The sequence below is a fragment of the Panthera tigris genome, chromosome D1 (assembly GCF_018350195.1).
Source record: "Panthera tigris isolate Pti1 chromosome D1, P.tigris_Pti1_mat1.1, whole genome shotgun sequence".
NCBI lineage: Eukaryota > Metazoa > Chordata > Mammalia > Carnivora > Felidae > Panthera > Panthera tigris.
Window position 1 is genome coordinate 10,914,497 of NC_056669.1, and position 20,590 is coordinate 10,935,086.

The 20,590-nt window shown below is 44.5% G+C and overlaps 1 protein-coding gene across 1 annotated transcript in view; it reads left to right on the forward strand.

The window, feature by feature from the left end:
• The first annotated feature begins 13,051 nt into the window (after nucleotides 1–13,051).
• Nucleotides 13,052–20,590, forward strand: part of NCAM1 (neural cell adhesion molecule 1) — a 385,399-nt gene continuing 377,860 nt past the window's right edge. Inside the window, exons 1-2 of the mRNA XM_042957775.1 lie at nucleotides 13,052–13,135; nucleotides 18,647–18,847. The gene's annotated coding sequence lies outside the window, so the exon portion shown is untranslated. The remainder of the gene's footprint in view (nucleotides 13,136–18,646; nucleotides 18,848–20,590) is intronic.

The window sequence follows — 20,590 nt, forward strand, 5'->3', positions numbered from 1 at the left end:
CTCTCTCTCCGTGTCTCTCCCTCTCTCTCTGCCCCCTTCTCAAAATAAATAAACATTAAAAAAAGAGAAAGGATAAATATAAAAGCACAATGGCTTTGCAGAGAACACTTTGGAGTAGTGGAAACGGAAATCATATTGCAAGGGGAAAATGTTTGCCAGTGGTAAGTGTACAGAGTCTTAGTGAGCTGTTACTCTGAGATAGAAGAGCATGAAAAAAATAGAATGAGAGACAAAAGGGGGAGTAGGGTCCAGGGAGCTTGTTTGAGTGCTTCTTCTGCTTCACTCTCCAGTAGGCATGACCTCCACATCTCACAGACACACCGGAAGGAGAAAGTAGAGAGGGGAAATTCTGTGGGAAGGGTGCGAGCTGATGAACGGAGAAGAAGGCATCATAACGTGACTCAGGAGATTTCGTCTTGAAGGGTGGAAGAGCAGCTCTTTTTGGATGATGTGAGAGCATGAAGATAGTGATGGGTGTGTGTAGAAATGGAAGAGAAGGGCATGGTGGCCCCAACCTTCTCAGGAGAGGAACTAAAGTCACCTTCATTGTAGGGTAGCAGAGAGCTGGGAAAGACTCGAAGCTGGCCGCTGTGCCAGGGGGGACACATTAGGGAGCCATTGAGACATAAGTTAAAGCATCTACTAAGCCACAGCAGGGACTAGCTTATAATTAGACTGATGTTAGCAATAGAATCAAAGGCTGTAGAAAATCAACTGAAACGAGGAAGTAAGACTTAAGGATTACGAGAGATCGGTCCAAATCCTTACATGAAATTGGCGACACAGACAAAAAGAAAAAGTGCAAAAGGCCCATTTACGAATAACACGAGAAATTTACAACTTTCCAGGGACAATGGGCCCTTCTTCCTCACCGCCAAGTAAGCTCTACTGGTGGGGAAGGGGCATGGGAGCGAGGGAGTCAAAGCTTCTGCCCTTCAAACAACAAAGGTCTTCGCAGAGCCTTTCAGCCCCAAAACAGAAAGCCACTGAGTCAACAGCCTAAATGCCTGTGGCCCCCAACCTGCCAGTTCAATCCATCAAAGATTATCCAGTTCCTCAGGGTGTCATTGCAGGACTAGGTACTTTTAGAGAAGGTGGGAGAAGGTGGCAAATGAGACACTCTCCTTAGCTTTACAGTCTGGTTTAAGGACTTACAATCTAGGGCTCAGCCTCCTCCCACAGGGGTCCCCAGGGCTTATTTCTAGTTACATGGGCAGCTGGCCAATGAGCACTCAACTTCCCCCTGGACAGAATCTGGAACCTGGGAGGGGCTTTTCTTTCCCTGAGATCTACCTTATAGGACCAGCCCATATAATAATGGTCCATCATCATTACTGGCTGCTTAAAATATCAGAACACACATTGTATGAAGTGGATGAATCAGCTAATAATAAGGAAATACCCATGGCAGGCAGAGAGGCTGCCAAAAATAAATCAGTGAGTGCAGCCCACACCATAGTTATGCTGAAGACTGGGCCCCACCGCCAGCCCTCTCTGCAACTCTCTATGCCTAGCTTCCAAGTACTCTTACCACACAAACCTTCTCTGTTATTGGTTTTTCTTGTTGCCCAGAAGTTTCCACAATTATCTCACACAAGAGCCAATCAGATACAAAAGCAAAGGCAAAAATACACGTGGATTTGTCAGAACTGATATTTAATTCCCATGACAGCTTATATTCAAATTGCCTGCTGAGCAGTGAGTATTGCCATGCTAATTCTGGAGGGCTGGCTGCATCTTAGCCCCAGCTCTGCCTTCTCTGGCATTTCCTGTTCATCCCACTTCCTCTGTCACAATCCTGCCTCTCCTCTAGAACCCGCTTCCTCCATGAAGCCTCCAATGATTACTCCTGTCTAGCTCACATGAATTCTACCTGCCAATCTGCTAAAACATGTGTACATCTAATTGCATGATGTTTTCTGACTCCTTAATTCCCTAAGTCTTAAATCTTTAAAGCAATTTAAACTTCTGAAAGGCCAACCCCCCCACCCATTATGACTTAATGCTTCTCTGTCTAACTCATTCATTTGATGTTTTTTGAGCAATCAACTATTCTGGGTACTAGAAATGCAACAGCAAACCAGAAAGTCCTGCCCTTGGGGAGCTTAATGTGAAGGATAGACAAGGAAATAGGCTATTTTAAGTAAAATGTATTAGGGACCAAGGCAGGGAAATGCCAGGTGCTCTAGGAGCATGGAGGAATAGCATCCAGTCCCGTTTCAGTTTGTTCCATCAACATGGGTTGGGTGGGGGCTTCATCTAGGAAGTGGCATCCAGGTGACTCCTGGAAGTGGAATAGGAATTGTCTAAGTCACTATGTCTGGTCTGGACAGGGGTAGAGGGTCCTATGGGAAGGAGAATGTTTAGTGTTCAAAACACCTTAAGGTGGTCCATTCTGGGCCATTATGGTCCACAGCATCTGTGGGTCTGTACAGGTGAAAGGTGAGAAACAGGGCAATGAGACCCAATCCTGAGGCACTCATGGTCTGGTCCAGGAGAAGAGACAGACCAGAACACAGGCAATGTGATGTGGGCAGGCTGGCCAGCCGTATAACCTAGCTTGGTGGAGTGGATGACTACAGAAGGTTTCCCCAGGAGGTCCCTTCTCAGCCAAAACGTCAAGGGTGAGTAACCAGCAAAGACAAGGAAGCACATTCTGAGCAAAGGAAACTGTGTATTTAATATCCCGGATACTCTGTGAGTATCAATCAGTATTTCCTATTTTCTTCTGGTCTCTTCTGATTCAAGTCTCTGGTCTTTCTCTAGCTCTGCTTACCCCATATTCACAGCCAAGCCATGGTCAGTAGGCCAAAAAACCCCGGGGAAAAAAGGAAAAGAACAGATTCTCTATGGGAGAAGAGTGGGACACCCAGGGTTTGGAAGAAGAGGGTCCATGGTATCCAGCAGTTACCGAGTTTTATTCTCAGAGTGAAGGTCCTATGTCCATAAGAGCCTCTCTGGCTTGGTAGCTTATATCCTGGGAATTAGCAGCACTTAACTCCCTTGAACTGTTTCCACTATCTATGTGTGAACTTCTTAAGGGAAGGGACTATGATTTTCAGTTTTGTATTCTTGCTTCTTAGCATGATAAGTATCTAGTATCATGTGATATAGGTACCGAATAAGTACTGAATGACTGACCCATGGTCTGAGCTGCTCTCTACAATATTCTGTCTCTTACTATGGGCTAGGATACCTCTTATTAAAAACAAACAAACAAACAAAAACTCTCAAGAGATCTACTCACCAATTAATGCTTGCTTCTTTTGGTCTTGCCAGGCTCCTTGGCAAGCCAGAGGTGGGTGCCATATAGCTGATCTTCCTCCTAGTATATTTTACCCTCAGATCACCTGGGGCAGGTAGGACACAGTGATCATGTGTATGGCCTCATATTGTTTACCTTTACCAGAATCTGCTTTATTTATATTCCTTTTTTCCTTTTGGTAATTCAGGCTGCATACTTTTAATTTTTAGTGGCTACCCTCAATTTTTGTAAACAGGCATGCTTAATTATGCATGATATTTAAAAATATCTAAATTATTTAATATTTCTATTCTCTTCCTGAGTATGTCAAGGATAGGAAAATGCCTACCTACCTACTGAACAGCACCCCTCTCTACATCTTGTTCTTGTCATCCAGAGCGGGGATGGGCACAGTACTATTCCCAGGCCAAATCTAGCTGACCACCTGTTCTTGTAAAAAAAAGTTTTATTTTTTTTGAAACACAGCCACATTCATTTATTTATTTATTGTGAGTGGATGCTCTGACCCCACAATGGCAGGATTCAGTGGTTGTGACAGAAATTTGTATAGCCTGCAAAGCCTAACATATTAGCTATCTAGCCATTTATAGAAAGTGTTTGCAGACCCCTGGTCTAGATTTTTAATTTTGCCCTTTTTTCCATTCAAAACAAGGTGTTTTGTTTTAAAATGGTTAATTGAATTTATTAGTGTTTGATTCATTTCTGTGCTCACCATCCCTTGTATTCCAGATCTCTCTGGATTCCCCTACTTCTGGAATAATTTCTCTGTGTGGTTGTACGTTCTCTTTGTTTTTGCTTTGAGAATGATAGTTTAGCTGACTATAAAATTTTATGCTGATGATTAATTTTCCTTAGCACTTTGAAGATATTTCTTCACTGTTTGACTTCCTCTGTTACTGCTAAAAGAGTAATAGCTGTTAGTGAAATCATTATTCCTTGTAGAACAGGATGTTGTCTCTCTAATAGCTTTATTTCTTCTCTTTATCCTTCATTTCTGTAGTTCAGCTACAAGTCTAAGCATGTGTTTATCTTTTTCTGCTGAGTAGTCCGATGTATTTTTTTTTAATTTTTAATGTTTATTTACTTTTGAGAGAGAGAGAGACAGAGACAGAGTGTGAGCAGGGGAGGGGCAGAAGATCCTAAGCAGGCTCCAGGCTCCCAGCTGTCACAGCAAAGCCCGATGCAGGGCTCGAACCCAGGAACCCTGATCAGATCATGACCTGAGCCAAAGTCAGACACTTAACCGACTGAGCCACCCAGGCACCCCACTCCAGATGTATTTTTAACTGGAGGATTCATGTCCTTCTTCAATTCAGGGGGGAAAATCTATTTTTTCTATGTTTTGCTAATTTATTCTTCAAGTATTGCTTCTCTGCCATTTACTCCATTCCTCATTTGCAAGGTTTTCTAACTATTTCTGTTTCATAGCCTTGTATTCTTTTTTTATTTCTGCCTGGTTTTTTTTCCATAATTTTTGTTCATTTTAATGGATATTTCTTTTTATTTCTGTGAAGATTATAAACACACTTCTTTTAAAAACTTTGTTGGAATCGTATAATTAATTTCATTTGGATTTAATTCATGTTCCGATGGCTTATTTTGTTAGCTAGTTTTCCTCACTATCAGATTTCTTCATGTGTCTTCGAATTTTGGTTTGTAGGGATCATTTTGAATGGGATTTTTTTGTTGTTTTATTTTGTATTTTTCTTCTCTGCTTTCCTATCTAATAATTTAATGTTTGCCTCCCCTGGGTGCCCTGGAGTCCAAGCATAGAACCAGGGTTGTATAATGGTATTGCTGGAGCTGTAGTGATACTAAGGATATTGCAGATCCAGAGAAGTCAGTGGGTGGCTTGACACAGTCCCTGCTTACAACTTCCCGAGCCCACAGCTTCGTATTAGACAGTGGTTCTTAAAGTGTGTTCCCGGGGGCAGCAGCAGCAGCATCTCTGGAAACTAGTAAGATATGCAGTTCCTTACCGCAGACCTACTGAATCTGACACTGGGGTACGGGTGAGCAATCCGTGTTTCAACTAGGGCTCCTGCAGTTTCTGAGAAATGCTATCTTATTTTTGAGCCAACTGATTTCTCATTGGCTTTCTCTTCTCATGTTTTGTTATTTCTGCGTTTCGGGCCAGGAGGTGTGCTAACACTTGGATTTACAGAGACATCTCTTTAAGGAAGTCCAGAAGTATAATCTACGCTCTCTGGGTTCCATGACCACAACACTACAGTACTCATTATACACTGTCTGATCAGATGACCAAAACATTAGCCACGTTCGTGTATCACATACATTTCACCATGCTTTGCAATCTTGGGCAAGCAGCTCGACCCCTCTGAACCTCAGCTAATTCATCTATAAGAGAGTAATGATAACTACCTGCAGGTTTTAATGTGAGCACTAAATCCAATGTCATAAGTAAAATAACCTTGCATCACGCCTGGCTCATAACTGGTTCTCAATGGTTGTTTTCCCTTTTTAAATCTAGAACTTGTGTTACATTTCATTTAAACATGGTTAAAACTTAGGCTACCATTTTCCAGTTCACTTACCAATTTCCTTCTCATCCAAACGCCTTTTGTCACAATTCCAATTCATCAGAACATGGTAATATTCTTAAACAGAAATATTAAGAGATCCCTCCCCATAGAGAGATGAGTCCCATCCCCGTTACTCCAGTAGCTGGAGGAATAGAGTCACTGGTGACAGCACCTTATACACACTCTCAGAAGAATGAATGCTGATAGCCTTGCTGCACATGAGACCCCTAGACCAGGAAAAGGATAGGGATAACAACAATATCATTGATGATGATAATAATAAAGCTAATATGTGCCAGGCACTGTTCCATGCACTTGACATGTGATCTCTTATTTAATCTTCAGAAGACCTTATGAGGCAGTTACTGTTATCTCTGTTTTACAGATGAGGAAATTAGTTACAGAAGAGTTAAGTAACCCATCTGGGTTCACCCAGCTATTAAGCTGAAGAACCAGGATTTGAACCAGGCAATGTGACCAGGCAATTAACCTACAAGGAATCCAAAGAATGAAGAATAATCTCCTCCTCAGTCAGTGATCTGGGTCTCACCCTCTTTATTTTGCAGCTCTGATTATTCACAGCTATCAGATCACATTTTCATTCCCTTTCAGTGGATTCTACCCAGGCTCTGTTTCCATCAAAGAGCAGCATCAGTTCTCCAGGAAACGAGGAAGAACAGTCCCCTCAGGCAGAATTAGTGGATCCTCAGGACATTTCCCTGGTGGAGATGTGCCACTGTCTGGATGAATGTCTCACGCAGCCACTGGCTGCCTGTCTGGGAGTATTTTCAGCCTCTTTGTTCCTTCCTGTCTGTTGTGGCTCTGTCTCTGGCTCGCCTTCTCTTTGACCATCTCTGTCTGTTTCTGTCACTCTCCTTTTCTTCCTTAGCAAAATTGCCTTTACACTGCAGTGACAACTTCCCACCTGCAGCTAGAACCACCCATTTTGAAACGGATGTGAGTTTACAGACAAAAAATCCTTTCCTGTCCTAACCAATTCTTGGTTTCCTCCCCCTCAGCCAGTTCTGCCGCAAAGGAATTTCTTTGTCCACGTCGCTGGTGAGGGTGGGGATACAGCCACCCTCACCCCAGGGGCAGCTCTCCAGCTTTTAGGAGCAGGATTTGGGGAAGCAGGACAGAAGGGACCGCACAGGGTGTTGGGGTCACTAGCATCTCTGGGTCCCACACAGACATCAGGGTTTCCAGCTGTGGTAATTCTATCTTTCATTGATTCAAAAATTGCTGTGATTCCAGTCTATAGACAGCTTGGAGAATGAGTTAGTACAGAAAAAGCAGAGGTCTTTGATTCTAGCATTTAGAGAAGTTTCAGGCTTCCACACCTGGGAGGAGCAAGAAAAATGAAGGAAGAAGATGGCTCTTCACTCAGGCATAAATGAAGGCTGCTGATGTGCACTCACTCGCTGTAACATCATCCCCTCCTTTTCCAAAGTGCTAATTCATTAAAACTAATGAGGCCCCAATGCTGCCTAGGCTGAATGCTGATCAGACTCCCGGCATGCACCTGCCATGCCAACTCTCCACCTCTGCTCTGCTGCAGCCGAGTGAGGAAGGGCTGTCGTCTTGGCTGGAGACAAAGGCTCTGGGGCCTCAGTGGCCTGATCATGGACCGATGTGAGTTGGTCCTTAATGTGCATGCGATTACATGCCAACGGGTTCATGCTGAAATGCACACAGACTTAGCTCACTCTAATTCTCTAAGGCACCCACTACTTGCCAGGCCATGTCGTCCTGTCTGCTGAGGCGGCCCCTGCAAACACCTTTTTTCTAAGGGGTACTTGGATTCCAGAACTCACCTGTACTTCCTTGTTTGATCACCAGGCAGAGGGGAAGTGTGTTGCTAGGGAGGAGTGGGCCAGGGGATGGTAATTCATATTTCCCCATCCTCAGAAGAGTGTATGTTCTAATTGTGGCCCTGTTTGGGAAGAGGGTGTGAGGTCAGGTGCAAGGTAAGAAAAGGGTCGGGGGAGGAGTAGTGGATGCTCCCTTATATGGCAGTTCATGTCCTTCAGTCCATGTTTACTGAGCACCTACAATGGCCCAAGAAATTTCTTGGTACTGCAGAAATGTTGCAAATTAAACAGCAGTGTCCCCATGCTCCTAGAGCTTACTCTCCTGAGTGAGATACACCATTTAAGAAATAAATGAATGTCAAATTAAATACATTAGGGAACCACATTCAGAGTGACTGGGGTTGGGGGTTTGTGGAGAGCAATGTTAGCTTGCGTGGTCAGAAAGGCCTTTCTGAGGGATGATATTGGAGCCAAGACCTGCAGAACAGGACGGATAGGTTTGGGGGAAGGGAGTAACCAAGCAGGGACAAGCCGTCCAATACTTTTGGAGACTGGGAACAGGGAGGAAGCCACCATGACTGGAGTAGAGTGGGCAAAGGGAGCGTGGTCAGTAATGCCAGAGAACAGGTAGAGGTCCCAGGCCATGGAAAGAAATTGTTGCACTTCTCGTTTGTTATACCTGCAAGGATAGAGATTTCAAAGCATTTCCGGGCATGTGCATTCTAAATCCTCTTAGGACATTCTTCAGGGTCAAAACTAATATATTCTGTGATGGATAAAGCCTGCTTCTTCCTGTTCTGTCCACTTGTACTGCCATGAGAGCCCACACAGTTTCAACCCCATGCCTTTGCATAGACCCTAAAAAATGCCAGGAGAGTGAAGTTTCCTCCAGTCCTGGGGGTGATGGAGAGCAATATGCCCCACCACCAGCTCCCGTGTGGAAGAGAGGGAGTCTCCGCTTGGTACCAGTTCCTCTGACCATTACTCTACTCTGAAGTCTGGAGTTGTGGCTCATTTCTCCAGATTTTTGATCCAGGTCTTTCAGGCAGGGGACCAGGGGATTGCCACTCAAAGGTTAGAAGGGGGATCTAGCATTCTCTAAGAATGGAGTCTCCTTGAATTTGCCTCCTGTCAGGTCAGCAGACATCACACAAGTAAATCACAGGACCCTGTCTCGTTGGCTTCTGCAAGAGCCTGCCCCCTTTTCCCTCTTCTGTCTGCCTGTCAAGGCCTGGCCTCATCTGTGCTCACTCCATCTCATTCTGTCAGTGCCCAGTGGTTTGTGATTCCATATCTATGACATGTTTGGATCCACCCTTCTCTTCCCATTCCAGCTATACCTATCCAGGTTCAGGCTTTGGTTGACTCTCTCCTGAATATTTTCTGACACTTTGAATTGTTCTCCCTGCCTCCAGCCATTACCCTTTCATACCTGGGCTCCCTACTGCTGCCAGTGATCTTTCTCAAACACAGATGTAATCATGTTCCCTGCCACTTAGAAACCTTTGAAGTTTCCCCCAATGTGTCTATTAAAGGATAACAGTGAAATTCCTTGGTTTGGTTTTCACACCTGGACCCCACCTCTTACTTCTAGTTTTATGTACCACAGTACACATTTTCTGAGGCATCTGACTACTCTCTATTCCCAAACCATTACTAGTTTCTGTGGTTCAAGCTCCTCTAATTAGAATGAGGTTCTTTTCTCTATCTCCAGCCTCGCCCCCCACTTCCTGCTACAGCCACCTGTAAAATTCCTACCCATTTTTAAAGGTCTAGTCAGAAAAGGAGATCCTCTGCATTTCGGGCACTCTGGGAGGAGAGTTACACTCCCTAGTGCATCATGTGCTGGTTGAAAGCCCAGCTGTGGATTTAGACCCCGCTCACCCATGTACTTGCTCTGTGACCTTGAACAAGGAATTGAATCTTTAATGGCTCAGTGTTTCCTTCTCTGTAAAATGGAAGGAATAATGATATCCTCCTCACAGGATTATGGTAAGGATTAAATAAATAATCTATGTAAAAAATAACATCATGCACATAATACGTGTTGAATAACAATTTGTCAGTCAACAAATTTGTACTCGGTGCTCACGATATGCCACACTCTGTTCCAGCCCAGGTGTGAATAAGACAGGCAGCATCCCTCAAGGAACTGACAATAAGCATGTAATTGATTCAATTAGATCATTTTAGTTACTGATGAGAAGGGATAAAACAGGGATATGTGGTAAATACTGACTTAAGGTGTTGGGAAAGGCTACTTGGCACAATAACATTTTGGTTAGTTTTTATTACCTTTATCATAGTTCTTAATATAGCCTGTTGTTACTCTCTTCAGTTGGTCAAACATGAACCTGCAAAAAAAAAAATGCACTGATGTAAGGCACATTGGCTGCCTCCCCTTATGATAGAGGTTGTGACAGAAAGTGCTAGCCACCTGCTTCATAATCTGTTCTTCTCAGTTGTATTAATAAAACATGGACGTTATTTCAGGTGTCAGTTGAGCACATTTCCCAGCTTCCTCATAGATAGGTGTCTTAGTCAACCTGGGCTGCTATAACAAAATGCCACAGACTAGGTGACATAAACAACAACAGACATTTCTTTCCCATAGTTCTGGAGCCTGGAAAGTCCAAGATCAAGGTGCAAAAACATTCGATTCCTCATTAGGACTGTCTTCCTAGCTTGTAGACTGCCTCCTTCTCACTGTGTGCTCACATGGCCTTTCCTTGGTGCATGGGTGTAGAGACAGATCTGTCTTCTTCTTTTTCTTTTTAATTTTTAGCATTTATTTTTGAGAGACAGAGCAAGACACAGCACAAGTGGGGGACGGGCAGAGAGAGAGGGGAGACACAGAATCCGAAGCAGTCTCCAGGCTCTGAGTTGTCAGCAAAGAGCCTGACGTGGGGCTGGAACTCATGGACCGCAAGATCATGACCTGAGTTGCCCAAGTCGGCTGCCCAACCGACTGAGACACCCAAGCACCCCCGTCTTCTTCAGGTGCTAATCTCATGAGGGTCCCACTGTTGTTACCTAATCTAACCCTAATTACTTCCTGAAGGCCATATCTTCAACCACCATCACAGTGAAGGTTAGGGCTTCAATGTATTAATTTTGGGGAGACAGAGACATTCAGCCTATCACAATAGAAAAATCCATGTATTTCGATTCATGCCAATGATATGTAAGAGGAAGCTCTACTGTGAGACCTTCAGGAAAACTCCCTGAAAAAGGAGGGGTTGACACAGCAGGTACACTTTTTGCCCTTTGTCCTTTGCCTTTTTGCCACCCTGGGACATAAGTGGCAGACTGAGGTCTGTTAACCATCTTGTATCTACTAGGCTTCTCCCATCCAGAATAAAAGCACAGAAAGATTCTGGGTTTTTTAAGACAGTCTGGAGGCAACATACCAACCTGGATTCATCCCCTATTTCAGGAGAAAAGCAAGACTCCTAATTTGAACACAATTCCAAATGCACAGCTATTTGACACATCATTTGGATTCTCTCACTTAACTATAGAGCAGGTCATACCATTCTTTTCTTTTGTGATCTTCACCTTGCCTAATATGGTGCTTTGCCCATAGTATATGTTTAAGAAGTGCTTATTGAATTATAAACAACAGATTCTTATGCTCAATTTTTTTCATAAAAATCTAAAAAACTCTAGACTTTCTATTCCAAAATTTTTCACTCAGGGGGTATTGGCTGATCTCCTAATCCCTGGTCTTTAGGCAGTTAACATATCTTTTCTGTCTGAAACCTCCACTTACACTCCTCTTTTCATGATTACATGAACCCCAAGGTTATTACTTGTTCACATGTAGAATGTCCAGGCTCCTCTCATTCCTAGAGTCCTCAGACAGAGCTGAGACCTGGGCTAGCTTTTCTCCTCAATCTCTGGTCTCTCTGCCTTTTCCATCCCTTGCCTTCCTCAGATAGCTTGCACCTGAGCTCCCTTGAGACCAAAGTGGTACAGAGGGACACCTGTCTACCTTGGCATGAGGTGACTTGGATTCCATTGCTAGCTCTGCCTCTTACTTATTTTGTGACCTTGAGCAACTTCACTTTACTTGTGTGCCTGCATGGTCCAGGCTCTCAAACAAAGATAAGGATTCATACTCATACCAGTTTGACATGTAGATTAAATAGCTTACTTCATTTTTGAAACCCTTAGTTATGTAATAAATAGTCTATAGATCCTTAATATTTAATATAATTTCTCTTGCTCTTAGTTCTAAAACAGTCTTCTCTCTCCAAATTCCTCACCTTCTGTAGCTTCTCTACTAACTGGTCCTTATGTTGGTAAGATTGTATTTGGTTGCAAATGACTAAAACCCCAACCAATGTAGCCTTTAAAAAAATTGAATCACCAAGTAAGACGTCTAGAGATGAGCAGTCCAGGACTTATACAGTCACTGAGCAGTGCCACCAGGGACCCGTGTCTTTACCTTTCAGCTCTGTCACCCATGATGTGTAGAGTTTCATCATCATGCTGGTTGCTTCATGATCACAACATAGCTGTCCTGCCTTCAGGCCACGTATCTCAACTACAGGTGGGAAGAAGGGGAAGATCGTTGGGCAAAGGGCTTTCTGCTAATGATGATTTCTCCTTTTATTCAAGAAGCCAGTATCTTCCTAGAGATCCCCCTATGTCTCACTGACCAGAACTGTGTTCATGGCCACCACTTGCTGCAAGAGAATCAGGAGAAATGAATATGTTTGCTGGACACATTGTTTTTTGGGGGAAACACTGCCTTTTTTTTTTTTTTTGGGGACATGAAGAAGGAAATAGAAATTAAATCAGGAATTAGCAGTAACCATCACAATCCTTTACACAAATACAGTTTAAAAATTGCTAAGCAACTCTACTCAGGTTTGAACCACTCAAATGATTTAATTAGAAACACATGATTTGGGCAGGGTTTGGGTTATTTTTTTTATAAACTTTATTTTTTAGAACACTTCTAGATTTGCAGAAAAATTTCAAAAAAAAGGACAGAGACTTTCTCATCTACCCAGTGCCTTGTTTTCCCAATTATTAACATTTTAAGTTAGTATGGTCCAGAGCCTGGGTGGCTCAGTGGGTTGAGTGTCTGACTTGGTTTCGGCTCAGGCGATGATCCCATAGTTTGTAGATTTGAGCCCTGCATCTGGCTCTGTGCTGGCAGTGCAGAGCCTACTTTGGATTCTCTCTCTCTCCCTCTGTCTCTGCCCCTTTCCTGCTTTCACTGTCTCTGTCTCTCTGCAAATAAATAAATAAAACTTTAAAATTTTTTCTTCAAAAAATAAAAATAAATTAGTATGGTGCATTTATTAATGTAAAATCAATATTGGCACACTGGTTTAAACTAAAGTCTGCAGTTTATTCAGATCTCCTTAGTTTTTACCTGATGTCCTTTTTCTGTTCCAGGATCCCATCCAAGGCACTGCATTACATTTAGTTGTCTCCTTAGACTCCTCTCTGCTGTGACAGTTTCTCAGACTTTAATTGTTTTTGACGACTTTGAAGTTTTGGTGAGTAATGGTCAGGTATTTTATAGAGTAGCTCCCAACTGGGATTTGTCTTACACTTGTTTTAATGCTCAGACTTGGATTATGAGCTTTTTGGGGGAAGACCACATGGTATAGTGCCCTTCTTATCACATCATGTCAGAAGTACATACCTCACCATGACTCATCACTGCTGATGTTGACCTGATCACTTGGCTAAGACAGCATTCCACTCTGAAGTTTTGCTTTTTCCCCCTTTCCATATTGTTTTCTTGGGGAAGAAGTCACTAGGTGCAGCCCACAGTTACAGAGTGGAGAGTTAAGCTCCACATCCTTGAAAACAGGCATCTACCAAATGATTTGTAATTCTTATGTACCACGGATTTGTCTCTTCTCCTTATTTATTTCTTTGATAGTTTATTCATTTATTTATATCAACATAGGTTCATGAATCTTCATTTTACACCTTGCATTATGATCCAAGACTCCTTTATTTATTTCCTGGCTCAAATTCTTCCAGCTTTGGCCATTGGGAGCTCTTCATTGGCTCCTGTGTCCCCTTAACGTATCCCTGCAGGCGTGCGCCTGTGCATGTGTGTGTGTGTATGTGTCACTTCCTTACTTTCTGGTGTTACAGGATGCCCTAGCCTCATCTCATACATTTCCTGCCCCAGCAGGAAACAACCATTTCTCCAAGGAGCCCTAACTCCTTTTGTTGGAGAATGGTATTAAAAACCAAGATCTGGCCATTAGATGTGCTCATTGTGGGCAATTGTCTTTAATTACAGACTTAAGACTTCCTTCCCTATCTCTCAAATGAACAATGGTTTTGCTCCTCTGCCCACACAGAACTGAGATCAACAGGAATGCTAGGCCCTCAAAAGTTAGGCTGGAAAGAATATAAAAAAATAATAATAATAAAGAGGCATGGCTCTATAAATAATCCAGAAATAATTTGGCTGGGAGGATGCTGAACTCACAGAACTCCCAAATGTTAGAGATATTATGTGGCCCAAACTTGCATGTTTCCAAGGCCCTCAGGGTCACGCAGCCATGATTAGACCCTAACTCTCCAGAATCCTCTCAGTTGCACTGTTCCCTAAAACATTATGCTGGTCAAGCCCACTGATTCTTCCATCCCCTGGATGAGCGCAGACCTGGCCACTGCCCTGATGTGACTTTTACCCAGCAGAAACCCCAGTTTACCAAGGGCCAAGCTAGATGCTGGCGCCCAGCAGTGAATTTTCAGGGCTGTGTAATGGGAAGAAGCAGAGATATTAGACACCAGCTAGCCATGTAGACATCACCTGGGGCCTCACTGAGGTAGGGAGGTGGCATCCATCATGCAGATAATGAGGCGCCAACACAGGTGCTTTACCTCAGGGTTCCCCTGGGTCCCAGCTGCCTCTGCCACTCCTACTAGAGAAGGAACACCCATTTGGGACATGAGGCTGTTTGGATGATGTTGTTTTTCTGATGTAACCCCTGTCTGTTTCTCCACCTCCTTTTTCTCTGCCTCCTTCCCTCCCTCTTGGGGGCAATTTATATGTCTCTGGCTCCTTTTAGATGGGGAGAGAGTGCTAATTAGCCCTCTGATTCATCCCAGGCCACCTGTCCCAGGGCTCTTGGTATTGAGGCCAGACTGGGTGTGGCCCCAAACTCTCCAGGGGTAGTGAGTGTCCCAGGGGCTGGGACAATCCCCCATCTGACGTCTGGTCATGGATCCTGCAGTGTCATGGGTGGGAAGGGAAGGAAGGAATAGTCTGCTTCAGCAGGGCCTGTCCCCTCTGCCTCCTTTCTGGTACACCATCCACACACGGGTAATTGGAGGGAAAGCCATTCCGACAGCCTTGGTGACTTTGACTTCATTTCTCCCCTCCAACTGAAATGCATTTTCTGTGAAGAGAATGTGTCAGTGATGAGTTTCCCAGAGGATGCTCCACCAGCTGATGTATCCAAGGAGTGGCTCCCCTTCTTCCTTCACACCACCACATTTCCCGATAGAACTCATATGGCTCCACGTCCCAGGGAGAAATCTTAGCGAAACATCTCCAAAGAGTTGTCTGTGCTCATAATTGCAACTTCCTCACCTCCCTTTGTTCCCTCCAGCACCACATCAGGCTTCAGCCTCTCTTCCTCCATAAAACTGCCCCTGCCAAGGTCCCAACAACCTCAAGGTCCACATTCAGTGTCCCTTCCTAGCCTCCCCACCATTCATTGTAGCTGGCCTCCCCTTTCTTGAATTGTTCTCTCATGGCTTGTGGGACAGCTGGCTTTCCTTCTCCCTTGGTAGCTATTCCCTCTTAGTCTCCTTTGCTGGCTCCCACTCCATGCCAGATCCCTTCTCGTCTCTGCCCCACTCTCTAATGAAGTGAGTTATTAGCCCCATAGCTTAATACTGTCTGTATGCTGAGGGTCCCTCACTTGTGCTCCAAATTCATCTATTCATTTATTTTGAGAGAAAGAGCACAAGCAAGGGAGGGGCAGAGAGAGAGAGAGAATCCCAAGCAGGCTCTGCACTGTCAGCACATAGTCCAATGCAGGGCTCAAACTCAAAAACCGTGAGATCGTGAGCTGAGCTGAAATCAAGAGTGAGACACTTAACCAACTGAGCCACCCAGTGCCCCAGTGTGCTCCAAATTCAAATGCCAACAACTTAGTAACTCTGCTTGGAAAGCAAACCCCAGGCCTGAGGTCTCCTAATAAAACACAGACCACTGTACTAATTAGATGATTTTAAACATTATGACCAAACCCTAAGTAACTTTCTGCTCTTTATATTGACTTCTCAGTCCTTGGATTACTTGTCTGAGTATATAATGATTAATGAGGATAATAATAAGAACAACTAATGGTTACTGATTTCTTACTATGTGCCAGGCACTGTGCCAACCACCTTTCATGCATCACTCCATCTAACACTATAGCATACCAGTGAAAGAGATATTTTTATTCTCATTTTGCAGCTCAGAACACTCAGGCTTAGGGAGATTAAAGAAACAGCAGAGGCAGAATAAAAAATCCTGGTTTGCTTGACTCCAGAGCCCAAACTCTCACTCTTGTTGCTCACTGCCTCTTCTCATTAACTCATACCACAGCTTTGTGCCAGAATCTTCTTGTTGATGTCGCTCGTCCCTCTGCTTCTAGGCCTGCCATGCCCTTTCACCAGGGAGTTTCATATGGGAGTTCCTGGATATGTCTCAGGCATCATAGGTGCCCCACAGTCCAACAACATAATTTTTGCCCCCTGAAAAATCAAGCACAAATGGTGCAGAAGAGAAGGGTGGCGGATTTACAAGGAGACAGTAGAGGTCCCAGGGGGGTCTCAACCCTAGTCCACCAGCAATGCTTTGCCCAGGGAGAAGTCTGCCCAGGTCTGCAGCATCAGCACCACCAAATGTAATCAGATGTCAAAGAAGTCTTTCTTCTGAGTGCATGCAAACCCAGTGAGGACAGAGGTCTTGGAATGAGATGGTATATCATTTACAGATTTCTCCAGAAGAAGTCTGTCTATCCCTCCCCTTTCTTGGGCATGATTAGGGAAAATTTTATTTACGCCCTATTTGAGAATTCCTAAACCATAAGATATTATCCTAGCACATCTCTGGGCCTGGTTATCATGGTTTTCAGTCTGGGTTCTGTGGGTCCCTAGGGTTCCAATAGTTTTGGTGCCTAGAAAAGCCCAAGCCGTCCACAGGAGCATCTTGTTATCTCTTACGTTGGGGTTTCATGGATGATTTCATTCATTAAAAATGAAAAATTAAGGGGAGCTGGGTTTCTCCATTGGCTAAGCCTCTGAGTCTTGATTTCAGCTCAGGTCATGATCTCACCTTTCATGGGATCAAGCCCCATGTTGGGCTCTGTACTGAGAGTGCGGAGCCTGCTTGGGATTCTCTCTCCCCCTCCATCTCTGCCCCTCCCCTGCGTGTTCTCCTTCTCTCTCTCTTCCCCCTCCCTCTCCCCCCTCTCCCTCTCCATCTCTCTCTCTCTCTCTCTTTCTCAAAATAAATGAACTTTAAAAAAAAAAGAAAAATAAAGAAGATTAAAAATAGAGAAATGAAAAAAGAATTAAAAAGAAGGAATTCTATGCTTTTTGAAAGGATAAAAAGTATAAAAGACAACAGATCTTTTTAAAATTTCTTTTTAATGTTTACTTATTTTTGAGAGAGAGACAAACATACACAGAGTGTGAGTGGGGGGAGGGCAGGGAGAAGGAGACACAGAATCTGAAGCAGGCTCCAGGCTCTCAGCTGTCAGCACAGAGCCTGATGCGGGACTTGAACTCATGAACCATGAGATCATGACCTGAGCTGAAATCAGATGCTTAACAAACTGAGCCATCCACGTGCCCCAGAAGACAACAGGTTTCAAAGTGAGACAGACATGATTTGGCATCTTGATTCTGCACTTACTAATTAGCAGCATTAAGCCTTCATTTTTTCCTCAGTAAAATAGGGACAATAGTGTCTACATCTCTAGGATCTAGGGAGCAGTGAGTGAAATAGCAGGTGAGAATTCCTAGCAGAGCTCTTGTCACGGAATGTTCAGGAAATGTTCAGTAAACTCCACTTTTCTTCCTTGTTTCCTCCTTGACATCCTGCTGTCTAATCACAGCAAAAGTGACTTAGGGTTTTAATGTGGGGTGGCTTCCCCTAAAGATACCATGTTTTTTTGGCATCTCTAGTCCTATAAGGTACACCATCCAGTGTAATAAGCCAACGAGTCCTTGACTACCCAAAACAGCCATTCCAGAGCCCTGTCTCTGCTAAGCCTAGAACCTGCCTCTTGGGCGTGTTGTTGAGGGCCTCCCTGACTCTTCTCTAAGAAGTAGCCAGCTGAGGAGGTGGGTCTGATGGCCCCCCAAAGTCTGCGGCAGCACACATAGAAAGATCCGAGCAGAAGGAGGGCAGTGTGGCTGCTAGAGATGGACACCCTGCAGGGACCAGAGTGAAAGCCTATCTTCTGACATTGAAAAAGGAGTCAGAGCAACTAGAAGGCAGGTGCAGACAGATTACAGCTCCAGGAAATTATGATCAGTAGCCTCTGTTAAAGGAGGAAAGAAAGTGTGTAATGCATTTTTGAAAAATGTCTACTAAAAGTGATTAATTTTTTTAAGAAATGATTTTGGCTCTTGATAGGATAGGTTTCAGTTACCTGGCTAGTTTGTGTAAGTTTGAACAATGCCCAGATCAATGAGGCGTTACCCTACTGAAACCCAGTCCCTAGACTTGTGGGTCTGTTTTGAGCAAGGGGGGAGAATGGGGACAAGGCTGTTGATGGATCTCAGTCCAAGGGGAAGATGCCAGGCTTCTTGGTTAAGCCCTCCAGCAAAGTCCAGGGATTGGAACCCCCCTCTGGAACCAAGCATGGGGGAAGGAGGGGAGGGAAGACATTCAAGCTTGAAATGGCAGATGGTTAGGTCCAGAGCAAGGTGCGATTCCTTAGGTTTTATGTACCTTCAGTGAACAGAGATGGAAGAAAGGAACAAGCATCAAATTACCCATTTAATTACTTTTTAAAACTCTCTCTTCATAGGTCTTGCATGGTTGCAGCACAGCATATCATTTATCCACAGGTGTGAAATCCCCACTGAGCAAGAGCTTCAGGACAATGGTCAATCTGTGAGAAATGCTGAGGGTGTTCAAGTCCAATTGTGTTCTCAGACTTCCCCAGGAGCTGGGAGACTGAGGCCAACATACCTGAATACAGCACCACCCAGGAGCCTTGTAGCCTAAGGTGGGGAAACCCAAAAGCTTTCTCCTAGACTTGGTGGGGCACAGAAGGAGAAATTCAGGCTTCCACAGGCTCCAGGACAATGCCATACCACACTAGACAAACATTTGTCCTTTGCTGGGGACACTTTGTGACACTGCTTCTTCATTTATAGTCCCATCCAGTGGGACTCTAATCGGGGCTGCTGAGATGGGACCTAAATGTGCAAGCTTATAAAATTCGCATTCAGTTTCACCCTTCTTGAGGCTCTTGAGGCTTACTCTCTCTCTTGTGTTCTGACAGGCTCTCCTGCAGCAGGGAGAGGAAAAAGTGGCATTGGAGGCTATACCTACCAATTGTATGTAATAGCAGCTTATCTTATTTTTTGTCACATCTGTGAGCGAGTTATCATCACTGATATGCTCATAATATGTGTGGTGGTTACAAGTTATTATAATGCCTTGTATCCCCACACAATAAACATAAATGCGTGTGTGTTTATGTGTCTTTGCCTCCTCCTTTTGGCTACATTGAGAGAGTGTCTCAGGTGTGTGAGCCTCATCTGTCAAGGAGGTCAGGGCAGACAGATAGAAGCTGACGACAGCAGCACCCACATGATCCCGGGGATCCCTGTGCAAAAGCTGAGCCATAAGGTCCTAAAAGCACAGGGCAGGAAACTGTGCCCCAGCAGGCCAGCCTCGGGGTCTTGCTCCTTGGGCAGGTCCGAGGATCCTGCGGCTGTCCTCTCCTCTCCCCTGATGAATACGGAGGAATCTTCACTTCCTGCTGACTGCTCAGGGGGCTTTGTATCTCTCCACCATGGCCCTGCTCTCTGATCCGGTGTCACTCTTTTTATTATTTTTATTCCTTCTGTGTTGGCAAGTGATTTAAACACTTAACATTAGGAGAAAAGACAAAAGAGGATGGGAGTTGGTGGGGAACCTTTTCTTTGAATCCAGGAGGTTCGTTTTTTCAGATTAGCAAATAAATGACTACAAGTGTATAATTAATACTAATAGGTTAATTAGAGAACATTTAGATCTTTCTCGAAAAAAAATTATAAAACCCAATGACTGTCTCCTGAGGCAAACCAGGAGTATGTATTGTAAAAAACCCTGTGTAGAAGAGTTTACAGATTACTCTGTCCCTTCCTTCAGGGCTCCATGATTTCTATGAGTAGCTGGGTAATGGGGCCAGACTGGAGGAGGATTCTGGAAAGCACAGCCAGGGCTCCCTCCAGGGAGGCAGAACAGCTGCTGTAGGCATTGGGGGAGTCAGGGCCAGGGGTACCCTCCCCCACCCTGTCTCTCTGAACTCAGGCTGTCACCCTGCTCTTTCTGTTGGTCTCTGTCTCTGTCTCTCTCTGTGCCCTTTTCTGCTCAGCTGTGGCTGTCACTCAGCCTGAGTCAACCTCTCCGTCCTCCAGACAGTGGGATTTCAGAAAACGTCTGTGCCTTGACAACATTTACTGGCAGCAGAGTAGAGTGGGGGGTAGCAGGAGTGGGGTGACAAGCTAGCACACAAGTCACGTCCATTCCAGCAGGCTAGCCTTCTCGGGCGAGACATGCTCTAGCTGGCCTGGAGGAGTGGCCCTGGGTCAGAACTTTCAGCTGAGCCCTGACTTCCACTCACTGAGCCGAGGACATATGGGATGCAGTGGAAGGGGGATATGTGTTTAATCAGCCCTGGCAGGGTGAGGCCTGAAGCTGGGCAGGACAGAGGGAAGCCCAGCCATCAGAGTCAGTTCTGGAAGTGAAGGCCCAGGGC